Below are 22,990 nucleotides of genomic sequence, written 5' to 3' on the forward strand. Positions count from 1 at the left end.
CTCCCCCTTGGAATCATTCTTCCTCGAATAGCGACTGGACTTGGTATGGAATGGGTTACTCTTACTATGGTTTAAATCTAATGGTCTGCTCTTACCATATTCAATCTTATAACATTAACAACTCCATGGACTCCTACTTACCAACTCCTAAAGAAATTCTTATCTTATCATCTCCCCCTTAGGTCTAAATGTGACACTTGAAGGCTATGTACCTATTCCAAATTGAAAACTCAATTATTCTATATAGGCACACATAGAAGATTATAACTTTACTAAAACTTCATCTGGTAACATATCATCTAGGCACACCTCTTCATGCTCTTGTTACTCTTGTTGCTTTGCAGCACTTCACAACCCTTATCTAAAGGTCAAGGTCTCTCACTTGTACAACTCATATTTATTGCATCTAATATCTCAATTCCTCACCTACTATATGTCAAGTCTCCTAGCTCAAATATCTAGACTAAATCATCACCCTCACGTTGTCATATTTTTATCATAACACTCATCTCAAATTCAAGCTTAATGTTTATTACTAAATCCGAATATCAATTTGATTGCTCATTTACTATGCTATACCTCAATACTAATATGGCAATGTAGGAGCACTTCTTCACTAGGACGTCATTACAATTAGTCAATCCTTTACCTATCAATCTGCAAACTATAATTACCATCATATTTCACTTCACAACTTAAGTACTGCTTGCTTATTTACTTCACATTATCTGTCAAATAACTCTATCATCCTCTGAATACCATGAAAATCTCCTTTCAAAATTCATAAGCCTAGACTAATCTATCACATTATGAATACTCTGTCTCTTTTATATATATTCACCACTTACACTTGTCAATACTAACACAATGATACATCATCATAACCCATTTCTAGTAAGGTATACTCGAACTCATTGACTTGCAACACTTACTCTACCTCTTATCCTGAGCCCTTCACAACCATCACTTCTTAGTCTACCACAAGGGGAACTTTTCATTAATAATTTATTAGGTTCATGAGTGTACCAACATAGTTCGCCAAAATACCATCTCCTTTTCATAGATCTGTATACCTCTGCATACTTTCCTCTAACTATCGATCTTTCTTTAATACTATTCATGATCTCATAACTCATGCTACTCTTTTGCGTGAAAATCTTACCCAAGCTCTAAACATACTTCTTAAAAAGAATCTCAGTTGAAACAAGGCTTAAAAGAAAGAGTACAACTCACTTTTTAGCTCAAACGCACCATTCAAATGAATATGGGTGCATTCCTTTGAAACTGAACACTTAACTTACTCTTGGACCTATTTAAAGACCCTAGAGTCTCATGACTTTCTCAAGACTCTTGCTAAGAACAACTCATTCATAAGGATCTTTAAACTTTACTCTTCAACCGGATGTAGTATGATGGTTAGTCAAAGGAATATGAGAACGCACGAGTTTGAATAGATCAGATCTCTATGACTTAGTTCTATTTCACCATTAAGAGTATGAAGGAAGGAAAACTTTTCTTAAATGCCTATAATACCTCATTCATATAAGCGAGGCCCTCATAATAATAAATAAGATCCTACCGACACTGCTTCATAGACACCTTAGGATACTTAAACTCTGTACTTTGATACCAAATTTGTCACGGCCTAAGTCTACACCTTGGACGTGGACGGCATCCAAAAATCATTGTTGGTCCACAAGTGAACCTTCATCCTGGCTGACTACAAGCGGAAGACTAACTTAAGCATACAAAAGGTTAAAACTGACATGAACAACTTTGAATAAAAATAATATTCAACTAGTCATAAAAATATGCAACTTTAATCATTAAAACATTTAATAAAATAAATGAATAATATAGACTCCTCAACTATATTGACCTTTTATGAAGCCTCTAACTGATAAAGATGGAAGTCGGGACAAGACCCACGACATCTTGACTAAACTGAAAAGTAAATGAAATCCTCCAAAAATAAGGAGGCTCACCATGGCTAACTCAAATTTTGGAATGTATCAACGAAGCTCCTGTTGATGATTTACATGTGTTTACATCATCAAAAGATGTAGGAAAAATGGCTTAGTACGTGAAATGTATGAGCATGTAAGGGGAATTCTAAAGTATAATATAAGATTGAAACTTGAATAAAAGGGAAACATACTTACCTCTTTTCAAACACACTTAACTCAACTTAAGAATAGCATACTCAACTCGAGTAGTAGATACTAAACTTCAAAGATATGATACTCGACTCAGCGAAGCACAGATTAACTCAATATACTCAACTTAAAGTACTCAACTCTTGATACTCAACTGAACTAATTTCAATATAAAGAAATTTAAAACAAGTGCAATATAAAAGAAAAGTTATATAAAAATATGATGTATACTCGGTGTGTATAACAAGGATACAACATAACTCTGAAATGTATTGGAAAATACAATTAATTAATATATATAATAGGAAAAATACCCAATTACCCCCTCAACCTATGCTCGAAATCTCAGAGACACACTTATACTATACTAAGGTCCTATTACCCCCCTGAACTTATTTTATATGTAATTTTCTACCCCTTTTTAGCCTACGTGGAACTAGATCGGAAAAAAATTCAACCATCATTGGACCCACAAGATAGTGTCACGTAAGCTAAAAAGGGGTAAAAAATTATTAATAAAATAAGTTCAGGGGGGTAATAGGACCTTAGTATAGTATAAGTGTGTCTCTGAGATTTCGGGCATAGGTTGAGGGGGTACTTGGGCATTATCCCTATATAATACTATAACTTCTGCGGGAGTTTCTCTAACCGACAACCATCAGTTAAGAGCTATAGTGATTATACAACGTTACTCGTCCCACACTGCCCGGTCATCTTAACCATGACATGGTATAGGTTTTGATCTGCCTAATGCATCGACTAGTAAACTGTGAAAAGAATTCATTTTAAAAGATATCACCCTTTTCCACCCATGATGGCTACATGGTTTTCATGGAGACTTGAGTTAATATGAAACTCGCATCCCTACATCACTGCTCAATATTATCCAAAAAATATACTGGCTCTTTTGTTTTAAAAATATAATGATTCTGTGGTTTGAGATTAGTGCTCAAAACATAGGTTTAAAAGATCTCTTGAAAATCATAGTTGTTTCCCTACTTGCTTCATTTTATAAAGCTATTAATTATGTTTGAAAACTAGCCCGAAGTCTCTTTACTTATTTAATTGTGAAAAACATATAAAGTATCCTTGAGAATATTTAGTCCCCATATACCTTTGAATAAGAGAACGTCAACTTAATTCTTTACTTATCTTGAAACTTGAGTCTTAAAACAAAGTTAAAATTTTTAAATATGACTCTTGAAAACCTTTAAGAATTTTACTTAATCTTGCTCTTAACTTCTAGACTTGACTTTTAACCTTCATTCAATTAAAGTATGGATTCAAGGATCATGATCTCATGTTTATGGATGATTTCATTATAATTAACTTGGAGGGTTCATGTGGAATTATGAGCATGAACTACTCAACTTGAAAACTCAAAGGTGTTTCTCATCTCAGGATTGCTCGACTTATAAGGTTCATGTGGAATTATGGGAATGAAGAATTGAACTCAAGGATTTCATGGGTAACATGTAATAGTCACATGATAAGAAATAGAAATTCAAAGGTTTTAGAAACTTACTACACAAGACTTAGAATTTGGATATACTACTCCTCCTCAATGATACAAAATTATGATATTCATGCAGAAGTTATGGGCATGAACCACTCGACTCAAAGGTTTAAATAACTAGATGAAACTCATGTTTACAAATTTTCTCATTCTTTTACTTACTTCCTCAAAACTTAGTTCAATCAATGATGGATCTCATAGAATTCACAACTGAACTTAAAATATTTCTTGAACTCTAGACTTAACTCTCACTTGAATGTGAATTATGAATTCGAGAGTTATGGTTCATGATATGAAGGATCTAGGTGATATTATAGACTTATTAATACATTCTCCTCACTCTCAGTCTCACTTACTTGAGTTTTGAAACAAGTTACTAGAAGGTGTAGAAGACTTCTCAAAAGGACTCGAAGGGACTCTCTCAAAAGGTCCGGAAGAACTCTCAAAGCTTCGTCTTGAATTTAACTTGAATTTGAATTATTGTTTCAAGGTCATTATTCATATTATGAATGATTTATAAGTGATCACAAGTAGTATAAAGTGTTAAGAATAAAAATGAGTGAAGATACACTTTAAGTGAGCTCAAACGGGACAACCAACGGACTAGGATTTGGGGCAGGCGACCCTAGCGCGTTCCGGGTGCCAGACCTTAACATCAGAGAGTGACTTTTGGTTCACTGCAGGCACGCCGCCCCAGACCTCTAGGCACATCTGGGATGTGCATCCCCAAGGCATGCTTTCGGTGAATTTTTCTCTCATTTTTTTAATCTTAATTTTCTTTTAATCGATTTCTTTTCTCAAGTTTTCCTTAGATTCAATTTACCGAACTAAGTAAATGCCAATACACTCATAAAAATACTTCAAACAATCACTTTCATCTCAAGAAATCATCAAAACACCAACAAGACAATACCTACGATGAATTTCGACAACACCTAACAAGAACTTGAATCCTTCAACTTTTTGAGAATAAAATTACGCTGAAATAACATGTTTGGCATGTGGGTGAACACAACCAACATTATTTATGCTTACATACCTCTTAGTGATTAGAACCATGGAGAAATTCCACAACAAGATGCAAGAATCTCGACGAACGCTTGATCGTCTACTCTTTTCTCTTCTTTTCTCTTCTTCACTTTTCTTGAACTCTAAACTAAAACCCTAAGCGTATTTTAGGATTATAAATCTGAACATAAAAGGACTATAACCCTAAATTATGACTAAAAACGAATTAAATATGATTGGGTAAGGAAAGGACTAAAATAACCTTCGCTATTTTTGGCTAACTTTCCTTAACTGGACAACCTAACTTCAAAAGGTCATATCTCACTCATCCGAGCCTGAAACTTAGAGAACTTGGAAGCGTTGGAAAGAAAATGAAAATATATTTAATATGGTATCTTGTCTCACACCTAAATCATTCTGTACTAGGAGTTATGGTCGTTTGAAGTTGACAAAAAAAACTCCTTAGCTTAACTAGAAAATTTTTAGATTTTGCTATTTCCAATTTAATTCTTTTTGAAACTCAAGATGCTTAACCTAGTGAACCTTAATACTCTAAAAAAAACTTAATTCCTTGGTGAAATCTCACTCACTACGATCAACGTCTCAAGTCTTAGTTCGAAAAAAATTTCTAGGGTTTTACAATATCTCCCCCATGGAACCATTCGTCCTCGAATAACGACTGGACTGGTATGGAATGGGTTACTCTTACTATGGTTTGAGTCTAATGGTATGCTCTTACGATATTCAATCTTATAACACTAAAACTCCATGGACTCCTACTAACCAACTCCTTAAAAAATTCCCATCTTATCATCTCCCCCTTAGGTCTAAATGTGACACTTGAAAGCTATGGACCTATTCCAAATTGAAAACTCAATTATGCTATCTAGGAACACATGGAAAATTATAACTTTACTGAAACTTCATCTGGTGACATATCATCTCAGCACACCTCTTCATGCTCTTTTTGTTACTCTTCTGGCTTAGCAACACTTCACAACCCTTATCTAAAGGTTAAAGTCTATCACTTGAACCACTCATATTATGCAACTAACATCTCAATTCTTCACCTACTATATATCAATTCTCCTTGCTCAAATGTCTAGACTGACATCATCACCATCATGTTGTCATTCTTTTTATCATAACACTCATCTCAATTTCAAGCCTAATGTTTTTTCTCTAAACCTGAATATCAATATGATTGCTCACTTACTATGTTATACCTCAATACTAAATTGGAAATGTAGGAACACTTTTTCTCTAACACTACAAAAAAAAAACTTAAACTACCAACAAATTTTACTAACAACTTAAGTTGGTTAGTATTCTACTAACAAATTACCAGCATATTTCTAACCTAATATTATTTTAAAACTTAACAAAGAAATTCTAACAGATTACCTACATAAATCTTACTAACTAAGTATTTTAGTTAGTAAATACGGCGGGAAAAAGTGGCGCCAAATTTAGCAACCTTCTATTAATGGATTACCAACAGAAATATTACTAACGCACACCTTTTGTTGGTAATATTACCAACGAAGTATACATCGGTTGGTAAATATGACAAAAAATCATTTATATAATTTATTACCATATTACCAATGAATTATTAATCAAACATTTACCAACGACAAGATATTGTTGCTAAATTTATCAACCAAATATAAATGTGTTGTAAATTAATAAAATGTAATTTGTTGGTAAACTTGCCAACCAATATCAAATTAGTTGAAAATTTTGCCAACGAATAAAGATTGTGGTTAGTAAATTACAAGCATCATTAAAATAGTAGGTAATATACCAACCAATCACGAATCCATTGGTAAAATTTACCAACATATTAATTATTTGTTGATAATATTAAATATGAATGTTTAGTTGAATATTAACTATTATCAACTCTGATAAAATTTATTGGTAAATAATTAATTACTAACTTATATTTTAATATTTGGTAAATTTACCAATTGAAGTTAAATTTTTTGGTAAATCAACGTCTAGTGTTGATACTTTCATATTTAGTTTGTGTCATTAGACGTTTTAACTTTTAAATTTTAATCAAAACTTGACTTTATTCAATATTTTTGGTAAACATGCTCATATTAGAACTTTGTCAGTGTCATTAGCTTTGACAGGTCACTTTTTATCTAACACAAAGGTTGTTTCATGTTTTGAGGCTTTAATTTTTTGTTTGTGTCGTTAGGCGTTTTAAATTTTATGTTTAGTCCAAAATTTGACTTTGGTTAATATTTTTGTGAACGTGCTCGGATGAGAATTTTGTTAGCATAATTAACTCCACATGTCATTTTTTATCTAGTAGGATGGTTGGTCTGAATTTTGAGGCCTTCATTTTTACTGTGTGCCGTAAGGTGTTTTGACATATATATTTCGAAAAAAGTTTAACTTTGGTAATTTGATAACGAGCCCAGATAAGAAATTCGTCAGTGCAGTTAGATGCCAAAAGTCATTTTTTATGTAATAAGATAGAGGATTCGGGTTTTGAGGCTTCTATTTTTAGTTTATGTCGTTAGGCATTTTAGCTTTTAAGTTTTTGCCAAAATTTTACTTTAGTCAATATTTTTGGTAATCGTGCTCGAATTGAAATTTTGTCACCGCAATTAGCCATATAAATTCAGTTTTGATATCGTAGGATGGTTGGTTCGAGATTTGAGAATTTTATTTTCAGTTTGTGTCGTTAAGTGTTTTAACTTTTAACTTTTGACAAAAATTTGGATTACGTCAATTTTTTTGGGAAACATGCTCAAATTTGAATTTCGTCAGCACAGTTAGTTATGGAATGTCATTTTTTCGCTTTATAGGATGGTTAGTTTGGATTTTTAGGTTTTCATGTTTAGTTTGTAACGTTAGGCGATTTAACTTATAACTTTTGGTAAAAAATTGATTTTTCTTAGTATTTTTTGTAAACGTGCTCTGATGAAAATCTTGTCAGCTCGATTATATTTTTATATCTAACAAGATGGTTGTTTCAGGTTTTGAGTCTTCCATTTTCAGTTTGTGTTGTTAGGCGTTTTAACTTTTAAGTTTTGGCCAAAATTTAGATTTAGTTAATATTTTTGGTAAACGTGCTCAAATTAAATTTTTTGATATAATGATATGTGTCATATTGAGATTAATTTAACTAGTTATCATAGATTTTGCATAGTTTCATTCATATATGATGTATAAAATTGATTAATATTTTTGGATTTATATTCATGTTTTTATATTCTTTTAAATGCAATAAATTAATAAATATTTAACTATCGAAAATCAGTTAGTTAATAATATTTAGAACATATTGTCAATCAATTAATAACCTAACATTGAACTTTAATGATAACCAATAAACTAATAATCAATTAGAAAATTTATTAGAAAATTAAATAATTATACTAACATATTTAAAATTTATCACAAACAAGGGTTGTAGTGTGCTAAGTACATCTGCATCCTAAATAAGAGGTCTCAGGTTCGATTCTCGATGGGTACATAATGATCTTTGTTAGGGAGTGCTTTACCATCTAATGTGAGACTTTCCGGCGTAAATCCAGATTTAGTTGGGCTCCAATGTGGGTACCGAACATCAGATGGAAAACAATAAAAAAAATAACAAAAGTATTTAAAATTTATTCGCAAATTACAAACTCAAAATTTTTTGTTACTAAAATCACTAGCCAATTACCAATGTATGAATCGAAAAATAAAGAAAAAAATTTACTAATTCGTTTCAATTTGTTAGTAAAGGTACTAACGATATACTAACCAAAAATTAATTGGTAAATTTACCAACAGAAATATTAGGGCCATATTTCAAAATTTTGTAACATCTTCGGGTGTTTAATAACTGATTTTTGGTTGGTAAGTTTACCAACAAATTAAAATCAGTTGGTAATATTTATTGACGAGCTTTTTAGAAACAGATTAATATAAGTTGGTATTGGTTGGTAACTCAATTTGCCAACCGATTTGATCAATTTACCAACGAATTTTTTTGTTGGTAATTGAGGTTCCTTTTGTAGTGTAAGACCTCATGACAATTAGTCAATCCTTACCTTTCAGTCTGCATACTAGAACTGCTATCATATTCGACTTCACAACTTAAGTACTGCTTACTTACTTACTTCACATTATTTGTCAAATAACTCTATCATCCTCTTAATACCATGAGGTTCTCCTTTCAAAATTTATAAGCCTAGACTAATCTATCACATTATGAATACTATGTCTCTTTTATATATATTCACCACTTACACTTAGTCATTACTAACACAATGACACATCATCATAACCCATTTCTAGTAAGATATACTCTAACTCATTGACTTGCAACACTTACTCTACCTCTTATACTGAGCCTTTCACAACTCATCACTTCTTTGTCTACCCACGGGGATATTATAATTAATAATTTATTAGGTTCATGAGTGTACCAACATAGTTTGCCAAAACACCATCTCCTTTTCATAGATTTGTATACCTCTGCATACTTTCCTCTAACTATGGCTCTTTCATTAATACTACTCATGATCTCATAACTCATGCTACTCTTTCGCGTGAAAATCTTACCCAAGCTTTAAACATACTTCTTAAAAAGTATCTCAGTTGAAACAAGGCTTAAAAGAAAGAGTACAACTCACTTTTTAGCTCAAACGCACCATTTCAAGTGAATATGGGTGCATTCCTTTGAAACTGAACACTTAACTAACTCTTGGACTTATTTAAAGACCCTAGAGTCTCATGACTTTCTCAAGAATCTTGCTAAGAGCAATTCATCCATAAGTATCTTTAAACTTTACTTTTCAAATACATGTAGCATGATGGGTAGTCAAATGAATATGAGAACGCACGAGTTAGAATAGTTCTCTATGACTCATATATATTGCACGATTAAGAGTATGAAAGAAGAAAAACTTTTCTTAAATGCCTATAGTAATTCATTCATAGAAGTGATACCCTCACAACAATAAATAAGATCCTACTGACACGGCTTCATAGACAGTGCTTTAGGAAACTTAAACTCTGTACTCTGATACCAAGTTTGTCACAACTCAAGACTATACCTTGGACGTGGTTGGTACCCGATAACCATTGTTGGTCCCCAAGCAAACCCTCATCCTGGCTAACTACAAGCGGAAGACTAACTTAAGCTAACAAAAGCTTAAAACTGAAATGAACAACTTCGAATACAAATAATATATTCAACTAGCCATAAAATAGGCAACTTTAGTCTTTGGAACATTTAACAAAGTAAATTATTAATATAGACTCCTCAACTATATTAACTATCTATGAAGTCTCTAACTGATAAAAATGTAAGTCGGGACAAGACCAACGAAATTCTGACTAAACTGAAAAGTAAATGAAATCATTCGGGTATAAGGAGGCTCACCATGGATCACTCAAAATCTAAGATATATCAACGAAGCTCCTGTTGATGATTCTGAATACCTGTGTCTACATCATCAAAAGATGCAGGCCAAATGGCTCAGTAGATGGAAAGTACGAGCATGTAAGGGAAATTCTTAAGAATAATATAAGCTTGAAAGTTGAATAAAAAGGAAATATACTTATCTTTTCTCAAATACACTCAACTCAACTTAAGAATAATATACTAAACTCGAGGATTAGATACTAAACTTCAAAAAATTGATACTCAACTCAGTGAAGCACAAATTAACTTAAGATACTCAACTTAAGGTACTCAACTGAACTCATTTCAATATAAAGCAGTTTAAAACAAGTGCAATATAAAAGAAAAGTTTTTTAAAAACATGATTGTCCCCATATACCTTTGAAGAAGAGAACTTCAACTTAACTCTTTACTTAGCTTGAAATGTGGGTTATAAAACAAAGTTAAAATGTTTAAATAAGACTCTTGAAAACATTTAAGAACTTTACTTATTCTTACTCTTAGCCTTTAGACTTGACTTTTAACCTTCCTTGAATTGAAGTATAGATTCAAGGCTCTTGATCTTATGTTTATGAATAATTTCATGATTTTCAACATGGAGGGTTCATGCAGAATTTTGAGCATGAACTACTCAACTCAAAAACTCAAAGGTGCTCCTTATCTAAGGATTGTACGACTTATAAGGTTCATGTAGAATTATGGGCATGAACAATTCCACTCAAGGACTTCATGTATAACATTTAATAGTCACATGATTAGAAGTAGAATTTCAAAGGTGTTAGAAACTTACTATTCAACAGTTAGAATTTGGAGATACTACTCCTCTTCAATGATACTCATTTTATGGTATTCATGCGGAAGTTATGGTCATGAACAACTCGACTCGAAGGTTTAAGTAACTAGATGGAACTCATGTATACAAATCTTCTCATTCTCTTACTTACTTCTTAAAAACTTAGTTCAATCAATTATAGATCTCATAGAATTGACAATTGAACTTAAAATCTTTCTTGAACTCTACTCTTAACCCTCTCTTGAATGTGAATTATGAATTCAAAGAGTCATGGTTCATGATATGAAGGATCTAAGTGATATTGTAGACTTATGAATACATTCTCATCACTCTCATTCTCACTTACTTGAGTCTTGGAACAAGTTACTAGAAGTTGTAGAAGACTCCTCAAAAGGACTCGAACGGACTCTCCCAAAAGGTTTTGAAGAACTTTCAAAACTTAATCTTGACTTTAACTTGAATTTGAATTATTTTTTCAAGGTTATGATTCATGTTATGAATGATTTATAAGTATTTAGAAGTAGTTTAAAGTATTTAGAATAAAAAGAAGTGAAGATACACTTTAAATTAGTTTAAACGGGACAACTGACGAACTAAGAGTGGGGGCAGATGACCCTAGCGCGTTTCGGGCGCCAGCCCTTAGCATCAGAGAGTGACTTTGGGTACACTGCAGGTGCGTTGCGCCAGCATCCCCATAGCATGCTTTCGATGAATTTTGCTCTGGTTTTCTAACCCTAAATCGCTTTTAATCGCTTTATTTTCTCAAGGTTTCCTTAGATTCAATTACCAACCTAAGTAAACAATAATACACTCAAAAAATACTCCAAAAAATTACTTTCATCTCAAGAAATCATCAAAACTCCAACAAGACAAGATCTACGATGAAACTCAAGGACACCTAACAAGAACTTCAATCCTTCAACTTTTTTAGAATGAAATTACGCTAAAAATAACATGTTTGCCATGTGGGCGAACAAACCCAACACTATGGAAGCTTACATACCGCTTAAGGATTAGATCCATGGCGAAATTCCACAACAAGACGCAAGAATCTTGATGAACGCTTGATTCTCTCCTCTTTTCTCCTCTTTTCTCTTCTTTTCTCTTCTTGCCTCTTCTTGAACTCTCAACTATAACCCTAAGCGTATTTTAGGATTATAAACTGAACCAAAAAGGATTATAACCCTAAAATATGACTAAAAACTTTCCTTAATTGGACAGCCTAACTTCTAAATTTCATATCTCATTCATTAGAACTTGAAACTTATCAAACTCGGCAGAGTTGGAAAGATAATTCAAAGATCTATACTATGGTATCTTGTAGCACATCTAAAACATTTTGTACTAGGACTTATGGCCGTTTGAAGTTGACAAAAAACTCATTGTTAGTTTAACTGGCATTTCTAATTTAATTCTTTTTGGAACTCAAGGTTCTAAATCTAGTGAAATGATCTTATTACTTAAGAAATTTTTAATTCCTTGGTGAAATCTCACTCACTACGATTAACGGCTCAAGTCTTAGTTCGAAAAAAAATTTCCGGGGTTTTACACGTAATACCCCCTGAACCCATTTTTTTGTAATTTTGTACACCTTTTTAGCTTACGTGGCATCCAAACATCTCCACTGCACCTCAACTGTGTGGTGTCATGGAGTGTGTCACGTAAGCCAAAAGGTGTATCAAATTACAAAAAAAATGAGTTTTTTTGTTTTTATTATTTTATTTTATTTTTCTGGAGGGGGGTGGTAGGACCTTAGTTTAGTTAAGGTGTGTCTATGGGATATCGGTCATAGTGTAGGAGGTACTTGTTCCCAAATTTTAGCAAAAAAATGATAAAGGAAATAACCGAATGGTTAATTTTTTATCATTTTTATATTTTTTATTTGATTGAAATAGTTCTTCTAAATAATAAAAGGTGTTAATTTCAGTCATTTTCTCTAAACCTAATAGATTTATAAAATTAAAAGGAAGAAACTATCTAACTGTACAATATGCCTACCATATTTATTAATTGTCTCTATACTTTGAAATTGTTATATTTTGTCTCACTAATTAATAATTTCATATCAGATTTTAAGTAGATACACCTAATTACATATTTTTTCTATATCCTGAAATAGGAAGAGAGACAAGCAAGAACATGAAGGTGGTGAGCAAGATTTGTCTATATATCTCAAATACATGTGAATTACACTAGATACATAAATTTGATGTAATTCGCTTGTAACCGGGAATATCGATATGTGAGCGAGATAGAGAATGGTGAGTGATATGTGAGGGTGGTTATTGAGATTTGTCTATGTATACCAGATACATGTGAACCAACTTGGATAAATTTTAGGAAAATTACTTTGGAAGAATACCTTTTGATAAATAATTATTTATTTTAGCGATACCTTTTGTTTATTACCATTTATAGCAATATTATGTTAGATTTGCAATGTGTATGAAAAGTAAATTAAGTACGCAATATATATGTATTATAACTATTTTTAAAAATATATTATGCTTGTTTGGTAAGAAGTTGATATATTATATTATAAGTGTATTAAAATGTGTGATAAAGGTATTATACATCAATAAAACTTGTATTATATGTGAATAATAAGTTATTTTTGTAATATGAATTAAAGTGTATTATAAATGTTTAAAAGTGATAAAGTTAAAAGAAATGTTATTTCTATAAATGGTAAATATTTTTTGTTTGTAGTATATTTATGTAAGTTTCTCTACATTATATCTTGAACAAATTACACCTAAATTTGATCTCATGTATCACGATATACATGTTTTATGGACGTCTCTTGTTGCACCAAAATTTAGCAAGATTCATAATATTGCAAACTAACATGCATCTAAGTATTAACTTCAAAACTAGTAGAAATTTTCTAAGTTATCCACTAATAAATGTGTTAAATTTATTTGTGGATCTCACGTGGCTAACAAATTGATCATCTTCATCTTCATTATTATTTACAAAGAAAGAACTTCATGACATATATAACATCATTGTTTCTACTTTCTCGAACAAAATTTATTATTTTGTATTGCTTAAAACATAAATCGGTGGAATAATATTTTGGAAAAGAGAACATAGTAAATTTTGTTGGAGAAAGTAGAAAAAAAATAGTGCTAGATTTTATGGTGTTCTTTCTTTTGAGCTAACAAAGAAGGCAAGAATGGTGAACTTTGTTAGCTACGGAAGGTTCATAATTAAATTTAACATTTTTGTTTGATAAATCTATTAGGTTTAGGATAAGTGACCAAATCGAACACCTTTTGTTATACATTAAGGATCTTTTCAATAAAGTATATACTTATTTCAATTTGATGATGTTCAATCTTGTAATTAGTCATATCTCACTAATATTACCATATAGATGATATTTGTTGTGCATTTTTCTTGTCATCTAACCAGATTTGCTTTGCACATGTATTCCACATTAAACGATTTAAATGTCATATGAACATGTGAAGAGAACAACTATATTTTATTTTTTAGAACTATGTTTTGTACATTAATTTTTATTTTATAAGTTATAACATAATAAATGACATTCTTGTTGTTGGCTCTTATATTTGACTTCTCCATTGACTATGTACATAAGTCAAAATTAATTATTTGTCCGTAAAGAATTAACTAAGAAAGGTTTCCTTTCTTTTTTTTTACCGAAAAAAACTAAAAATTTAAAATTAAAGAATATATTATATATGTGAAATCATATATATAATCACATGTTTATCTTACACCTTACAAAGATATAGTTTATATACTTGTAACCGATTTTTAATTTATTCAACCAAGCATGATTCGTCCAAGGAAAAATAACAACACCACGTCATGACATATATATGGGCGGTATAATGATATAAAAAATAATCGGTCAAAGTTTAATATAATAAAAGATGAAAGATAGAAATAATTAATGTAATAACTATGAGAATTCATAATATTATAGCTAAAGAATATAAAAGATCTTTTGATCGTTTCGAGTGACCGATTCTTGTGTTTCATAAAATATTTTATTTTATTTATTTTCATTATTTTTGAAAAGATTCTAATTGGTCCTTTTGGACTATTCATAATTATAATTATGAAACTAGTGGGATAGTTTTAATAATTTGTTTAGTTAGAGAGTAAAGGAAATAAAAATAAAATTGATAGTGGGTCACTTTTTCTATTTCTATAATTTGTTATATATAATAATTAGGGTATAATTAATCTCTAGTGGAAAGGAAGAAACTCACCTGCGGAGGAGCAACGTGAAAAACATCAGGCGACATCAGGTAACCAAGCGTATATTGTGTACTGAGTATATTGGTAGGGATAATATTATTATAAGTATGATATTGTATTGAAACACCATGAACCCAATTCTCCTAGTTATTGTTAATTAATGGTAGGAATATTTATGGCATGAAATTTTGCCAAGAATTAGAAGTTAATGATTAGAATATGTAGTGTAGGAAATTATTATTTTAAAGGATTGGAGCTTGCAGTCATTGGTGAATGTAGGATTGACGTTATTTGTTAATTTTATAAAATAAATTGTGTTGAAACTTGTTGGCCAATCACGTGGATTTGAATATTAGTATATGAGTTTGTTTTTTTATACCCAAATAGTGATAGGTTGTTTGATTTAATTAGTTTTACAAATTATATGTTGTATAGATTGCAATGAATTGCATAAAAGAGAATGTCATCGATTCTATTGGACATGTTCATAATGGTTCAAGTTTTAACATATTTTGATACGTAATTAAATATAAGGTGTAGTACATTATATAAATTACATTAAAATTATGCTAATGGGAGGAATTAAGACTTACCCTTGGATTTGAACTTAGGAAATTGATTATAAAATTAGGAAATTTTTGGGTCTAAGCTAAACATAGAATAATACGAGTGATTATAGTTTTTTTTTTTAACTTACAAATTATGTATATATAATTGATAGATTGAAAAGGTTCGAAAGCATTGAGGAAAGGAAAAGCATTGGAGAAGTAGTTACTTGACTTCGGCAGAGGTAGGTTATGGTTTATTTCTATTTGATAGATAAACTCTAAATAGCGATTGATATGTATTGAGTGATATTGTAAAGTCTCCTATGTACTTGATTGTGTAGTTGTATGTTTTGATTGTGTGCTTTGTGGTTAGCCTAAAATTATGAGAGTGTTGAATTTCTAATCTTGAACCCTCTCTATTAAAATGACGCCTTGAATAAAGAAGGCTTGCTGAAATACAATAATGAGATAATTGGATCGGAGTGTCACATTCCGACACGGTATTAAGGGGTCGGAGTGTCACGTTCCGACACGGTATTATGGGATCGGAGTGCCACGTTCCGACACAATAAAATTAAAGACAGTGAATCTTGAAGTAACTTAATATACTTAATCTCAAGGAACCTATTTTCCAAATGGGTATGGTGTGGAGGCATGAGTCCTCATAGGTGTGCTTGATGTTGTGATTGATGGTGTACCTATTATGGTGTTGTTGTTGTCAATGGTTCATGTGTTTGTTGCTTGCCACCTGTTAAGTATTGTAGTTGATTTTATATTATTATTCATTATATATTGATTTCTATTTTGAGTTGACCGATGATACCTACTCAGTAAGTGTTCCTTGTATTGACCCCTACTTGTATTTTCTTCTTTGTTCTTTGTGGAGTACAGCAAGTGTACCATCAACTTCAACTTGCCCTCAGCTCTAGTTAGTCTCCAGCACATCAGAGTTTAGGATGAGCTATTATTTCTAGCTCGTGCTGGATTCTCTTATTTACATCTTGATGTCTTTAAATTTCGTACATGGACCATCTTTTTACTTATTTTGGTTTCTTAAACACTTTTAGACTTGGTAATTTGGAAATAAATGTCCTTGATGTGATGACTATCAGATTTTGGGATAATAAGTATCAAACTTTTGAAACTTATTTAAATTGGTTACTTAATAACTTTTGGAGCTTCCGCATTATTTTTGTTATTTATAGTTGAATTATTGGTATATGTTGGGGTTCAGACTTATTGGTTCGCCCACCTAGGGGGGTAAGTGTGGGTGTCACTCACGACTCATTTTGGGTCATGACAAACTTATGCAATTATTAGTAATAACTAAAAAAATTTATAATGTTATGACAAAGAATTAATGTGTAATAATTGAATTTCTAATAAATTGTATTCTTAAAAATAAACATGACTTTTAATTAATGTTACAAATATTTTTTTATAATTATTAGATTTTGATTTAGTGTAGGCACAAAACGAAAATGTTTATTCCACATTACTGAATATAAAAGTTATGTTGTAAATAATAAATTTTAAATAAATAATATATATCACATATTTTCACATTTTATGAGTTATTTTATAAAAAAAAAACTCAAAACATTATAAAATAATATATTTTGAAGTTAGAAGATCTTGTTAGCTTGATAATATATTCGTGACATATGGATCAAAAATGTCCTTTCACTATGCAAAAGGAACAAAAATGCCTTCCTTTTATAGTTTTGTTCAATAATGTCCTCGCCGTCAATACTATGGTTCAAAAATCCTTAAAATATGCAATAGGAACAAAAATGCCCTCTGTTTGTAGCTTGGTACAAAAATGTCCTTGTTGTCAATACTTTAATCTAGAAATACCCTTATTATTAATTCTGGGTAAAAAATGCTCATATTTCAAATAAATATATTATTATTTTCTTTTGGAAAAAAGAACAACTATAGTCCTGAACTATCGTAAATGGTATGTAGATACCCTCCGTTATAATTTTGAGATATTTGTCATTTTCTACTTTTCTTTTTAACACATTCTTTTTTAATAATATCTTTTTAAAATTAGCAAATGTTTATCTTACTTCAATCTCAGAAAAAGAATAAAAAATAAAAATATTTTTTATCTTATTATCATTGTTTTTTATCGTTATGTAAATATAAATTAATAATCTTATATATAAGACATATATTATGATCTTATATATAAGACATATATTGTTTGTCGAAAGGCTACATGAAGTTATTTAATTTTAATTGATAAAATGACATTAAGAAGAAAATAAATATTTCCTTCGTTTTTTATTTATTAAAGTGATTTTAGAAGAAATAAAACAAAAATAGTGTTTTTCAATAATATTTTAATTAGGAAAAAAATATGTTAAAAAAGAAAAAAATATGGTAAAGGGTCAAATATATCCCTGTACTATAGGAATTAGTTTTTATATGCCTTTGGTTACACTTTTGGGCCAAATATACCCCTGATTATAACGGAATGACACTTGTCAACATAGTAATCAAACAACTCACCCTCAATTTTAAATACCCAATTTCCCTTTAGAAACCCGCCCATTTAACCTATTACCAACCCGTTTTCATAGTAATCTTCTCCACTTAAGATTTTCATTAAAATCAAAACTCTTAATCACTACGAAAACTTCAAGACCACAATATTGGGGGTCATTTCTTTCACCAAAAATATTTCTTGCAAAACCTCCTGCCTTTGAAGTTATTTCATCTCTTAAAAGATTAAAATAGTTGATAATTGTTGCAAGTTAGAATTCAAAATTTTATGTTTGATATAGCATGTACTTAATATCATTCAAGTAGTTGGTCAATATTGATTAACATATTGGACAACACAAGAAACTGAACTTAAATGTCTTATGAGGTTTAATTGGAATCTCTGTTTATTTTCATGGGTGTTCAACTGACCAACAATTTAGTAGTATTAGAAAATTAGGACAACAAAGATTAAGGCAAGCTTGTGGATGGATTTTATCATCACAACGAGCAAGAAACATATAAGTAACAAAATTGTGTGTTGGACCTTTCGTAGTTGAGTATTTATTTTAATGGAAGCTTAGCTAGAGAAGATAATCATGAAATGGGTTTTTGGTTCAAATTGGGTATTTAAATGAGTGGGTTTCTAAAGGAAATTGGGTATTTAAAATTGGAGGTGGGTTGTTTGATTTCTATGTTGACAAATGTTCTTCCGTTAAAATCATGGGTATATTTGGCCCATAGTATGACGGTAGGGGTATAGTTGGCCCCAAAGTATAACCAAGGGAATATATTAACTATTTCCTATAAAATATGGGTATATTTGACCCTTTTCCGGATAAAAATATTTATTCGAAAAAGGGCATTTTTATCTATTTTATAACTATAAGGGCATTTTTGGATTAAAGAATCGACTGCAAGGACATTTTTGAACCAAAGTGTTGACGGTATTAACATTTTTGAGTCATTTTTTATTTCCTTCACAAAGTTTAATGACATTTGATCCTTTCCCTATCCCTTAATTAGTTAGACTTAATGATATATATATAACTACTATGTATTTGGGATGTATGTATCCGAGGTGAAAAATATGGTATAATATGTAATTATGCAAACTGAAGGAAAGTGAGACAATATAGTACTAAATTAGCAAGATTTGTATATTTAGGTCCTATTTAAATATGATTTGAGATTAGATTATTTAAAGTTAAAAAGAATTTTGTCCTTGCAAATTGAATTTTTTAAATTGCATTTTTTAAGAAAAATAAGTCAAATATATTCAAGAATTTTTAAAAATAGTATGTATATATTGTCCGTTATACTTTTGAATCATATATACCCTTACCGTCATAATTTTGGATCATATATACCCTTTGATTAAACGAAAACACCTAGAATAATCTCAAATATTTGCCCTTTTTTTAATCCAAAATTTAATCTCTCTTTTCTCTCTCTCTCCAAGTTCATATTCTGTCACCAGCGGCACCAGAAACGTCGGCATCGCTATATCGCCGGAAAATTCTCTCAATCTTCAAACATATTAACATTTTTATGTATGATTTTAGTTTATCTCTCATCCATAAGGAACGAAAAATAAATAATCGATTAGGGCTCGTATCTGTTTCTTAGCCAAAGATCAAACTTTTGGTTTATTTGTTTTCCTAATGTGGTTGAGATTTATGGTTTATGGTGCTATTTTGTAAAACACTTTCTGAAAGATCTAATTGCTTAAGTTTTGATTACATTTGTGAAGGATTAAATTACATCCTCTGTTTTCTTGGTGCTTAGATTTGAGTAGTTTGATCTCACTTTTTTTATTTTTGAATTGTGAGTGTTGTTTTTTTCTTAACATATTTTGGTCTACAAAGCTTGAAATTGCAGATCTGTAGAGCTTGAAATTGCAGATCTTCACCATTGATTTGAAATTTGTGGGAGGGGGAGTGATGAAAATCTAGAGAGCTTGAAAATAGATCGATGTTGAATTATTGACATCAAAATTTAAGAAGGATCTTGCCAGTAGTGATAATTTGGAAATGGGTGTTGATCAAGCTTTGGAGATGGGTGTTGGATCAGTGTTGAAATCAGAGGTATTGATACTGGAGGTCAACAGAAATCTACCAAGTGAATGAATGGACTAAAAATAAATAAAAATGGATTAAAAAAAATAAATTTTGGATAAAAAAATAGAATAGGGCAAATATTTGAGATCATGCCACGTGTTTTTCCATTTAATCCAAGGGTACATATGATCCAAAATTATGACGGGAAGTGTATACATGACCCAAAAGTATAACGAAGGATATAATACATACCATTTTTAAAAGTTCGGGGTATATTTGACCTTTTTTTATTTTTTTTTTAATAAATTCTTTATTTCAACTATTATACAATTTCATCAAATAAGTAAATCATAATTCATAAATAAGATGACATGATATAATATAATATTGATAAGGGCATGTAACGACTTGTTTAGTCGTTTTTGAGCAGTAGAGTTTATTCTGGTAATAACTGTCTGGGTCGACGAATTTCACGACGGACCGTCATGGGCACGACGGACCGTCAAGGAGGTCTCGTTTCAAAACACTTAGACTCTGGAAAATTGGGTACTGAGAAAAACTCTCTGAATTTCGCGACGGAAGAGCAGGACGGACCGTCGTAGGCACGACAGACCGTCACAGACTCTTTAATGAATTCGACTCTCTGAACTTTGTGACGGAAGCAGCAGGACCGACCGTCGCAGGCACGACGGACCGTCACAGGCTGCGTAACCCTTACTGGGTCGGATTTCTGCTAAAGTTTTTAAAGGGGTGTTTTGGACTATTCCTGCTTATGATTATAAAGTTAGTGGTTTATTGTTAATAATTCAATTACTTGGGGGTTAAAAGAGATAACCTTGAAATAAATAGTGGGTTACTTTCATCATCTTTTATACTTAATTATATGATAATTAGGGTAAAAGAAAAAGAGTTGAATAAGGAAAAATAGAAAGAACAGAAGAGAGGGACGAACGAGCGAGAGAAGAGAGAACGAAGAGGAAAGCAAAGACCTTGAGGAGTAGCTTGCATGATCACGAATTCTTCGGTGGAGGTAGGTTATGGTTTATGCTATCTCATAGTAAACTCTAAATAGCGATTGATATGTATTGGGTAGTATTGTAAAGTCTTCTATATGCTTAATTGTGTGGTTGCATGATGTGATTATATATTGTGATAAAATAAGCATGATGAGGCTGTTGAATCTTAAACCTTAAAACCTCTTTGTTAATGATGATGTCTTGGCATAAAGGAAGGTTGATGAACTGGAAATTAATGAGATTAGGGATCGGAGTGTCACGTTCCGACACGTAGTAATAGGGGATCGGAGTGTCACGTTCCGACACCAGGATAGTTGGGGATCGGAGTGTCACGTTCCGACACCAGGATAGTAGGGGATCGGAGTGTCACGTTCCGACAACAGGATAGTAAGATGAATGAATATTGAGGGGATCGGAGTGTCACGTTCCGACACTAGGATAGTAAATAGAATGAATCTTGAATTATGCTAATATACTCAGGTTTGAAGAACCTAATTCCTAAATGAGTATGGTGTAGAGGCTTGAGTCCTCATAGATGTGCTTGGGTTGTGGCCAATGGTTATGGTACTTGTTGTTGTCACCTGTTAAGTGTTATAGTTTATTTTATGTTATTATCTGATATATATTGCTTTCTATTTTGAGTTGGCTGATGATATCTACTCAGTACTTGTGCCTTGTACTAACCCCTACTTGTATGTTTCTTTCCTTGTTATTTATGGAATGCAACAAACGTGCCATCAACTTCGACTCGTCCGCAACTCTAGCCAGTCTTCATCACACCAGAATTCAGGGTGAGCTATTGTTTCTAGCTTGGACTGAATCTTCTTCTTCACGTCTTGATTCCTTGAAGTTCTGGCATGGACTAGCTGTTTAGTTATTTTAGCTTCTTAGATACTCTTAGATTTAGTAATTTGAGGATAGATATTCTTGTGGTGATGACTTCCACATTTTGTGAATAATAAGTATTGAATTTTAGAAGTTATTTATTGGTTATATTAATGAGTTTTAAGTCTTCCGCATTATATTCTGTTTATTATGGTTGAAATGTTGGGGTTTAGATTGGTTGGTTCGCTCACATAGGAGGGTAAGTGTGGGTGCCACTCGCGACCCGCTTTGGGTCGTGACAGGGCAACTTTCAAATATAGCAAATAAAAAATTCATATGTGTATGCTATAGCAAAGTTTGCATAATTGTGCTCCATAACAAACATAAAAACGGTATAATTCGCTATACATATACAGTTGAAGCGAATTGTATAAAACGAAGTGTATAAAACAAGAAAGAGAAAGACACTTGGGCAGAGAATTGTATAAACGAAGTATATAAAATAAATTGTATGATTATAAGTGTATAGAACGATTATATACATTTTTGATTTTGTATAAAATGAGAAAGAGAAAGATAAAAGAGACTTGGACAGGGAATATACAATTGAATCAAATTGTATAAAACGAGAAAGAGAGAACTTAGATACAATTTGAATTTGTACCAAACGACAAAGAGAGAAAGACAAAAGAAACTGGGCAGGGAGTATTTTTATTGTGTAATTATAAGTGTATATGACGAAAATATATGTACTTGCATGTGTATATACAATTTTCTCACGCTTTACACAAACAGAAACACAATTTATACATTTCGCTCGTTTTTATACACTTGTGTTTGTATAAAAAGTGAGGAAGCGAGCGAGAGATTGGAGCGAGAATGAGAGAGTGGCGAGCGAGATTTTTGAGAGAGAGGTGATTGACAAA

General features: G+C 31.4%; 1 long non-coding RNA gene across 7 annotated transcripts in view; it reads left to right on the top strand.

Annotated features, from left to right (window-relative positions):
• The window catches only part of LOC104648810 (uncharacterized), a 43,477-nt gene extending 21,133 nt beyond the window's left edge, over positions 1-22,344 (top strand). For 5 of the 7 annotated variants that reach the window (XR_003247904.2, XR_003247902.2, XR_003247903.2 and 2 more), the window contains one exon: positions 13,009-13,297. This is a non-coding gene — a long non-coding RNA (uncharacterized lncRNA). Of the gene's footprint in view, positions 1-13,008; positions 13,298-15,117; positions 15,176-15,846; positions 15,916-16,564; positions 16,961-22,003 lie in introns of those variants that run through there. The other 2 variants (XR_011211121.1, XR_011211122.1) reach the window with 2 other exon arrangements.
• Positions 22,345-22,990: the final 646 nt, after the last annotated feature.

This window comes from Solanum lycopersicum, chromosome 8 (assembly GCF_036512215.1).
Source record: "Solanum lycopersicum chromosome 8, SLM_r2.1".
Taxonomy (NCBI): domain Eukaryota; kingdom Viridiplantae; phylum Streptophyta; class Magnoliopsida; order Solanales; family Solanaceae; genus Solanum; species Solanum lycopersicum.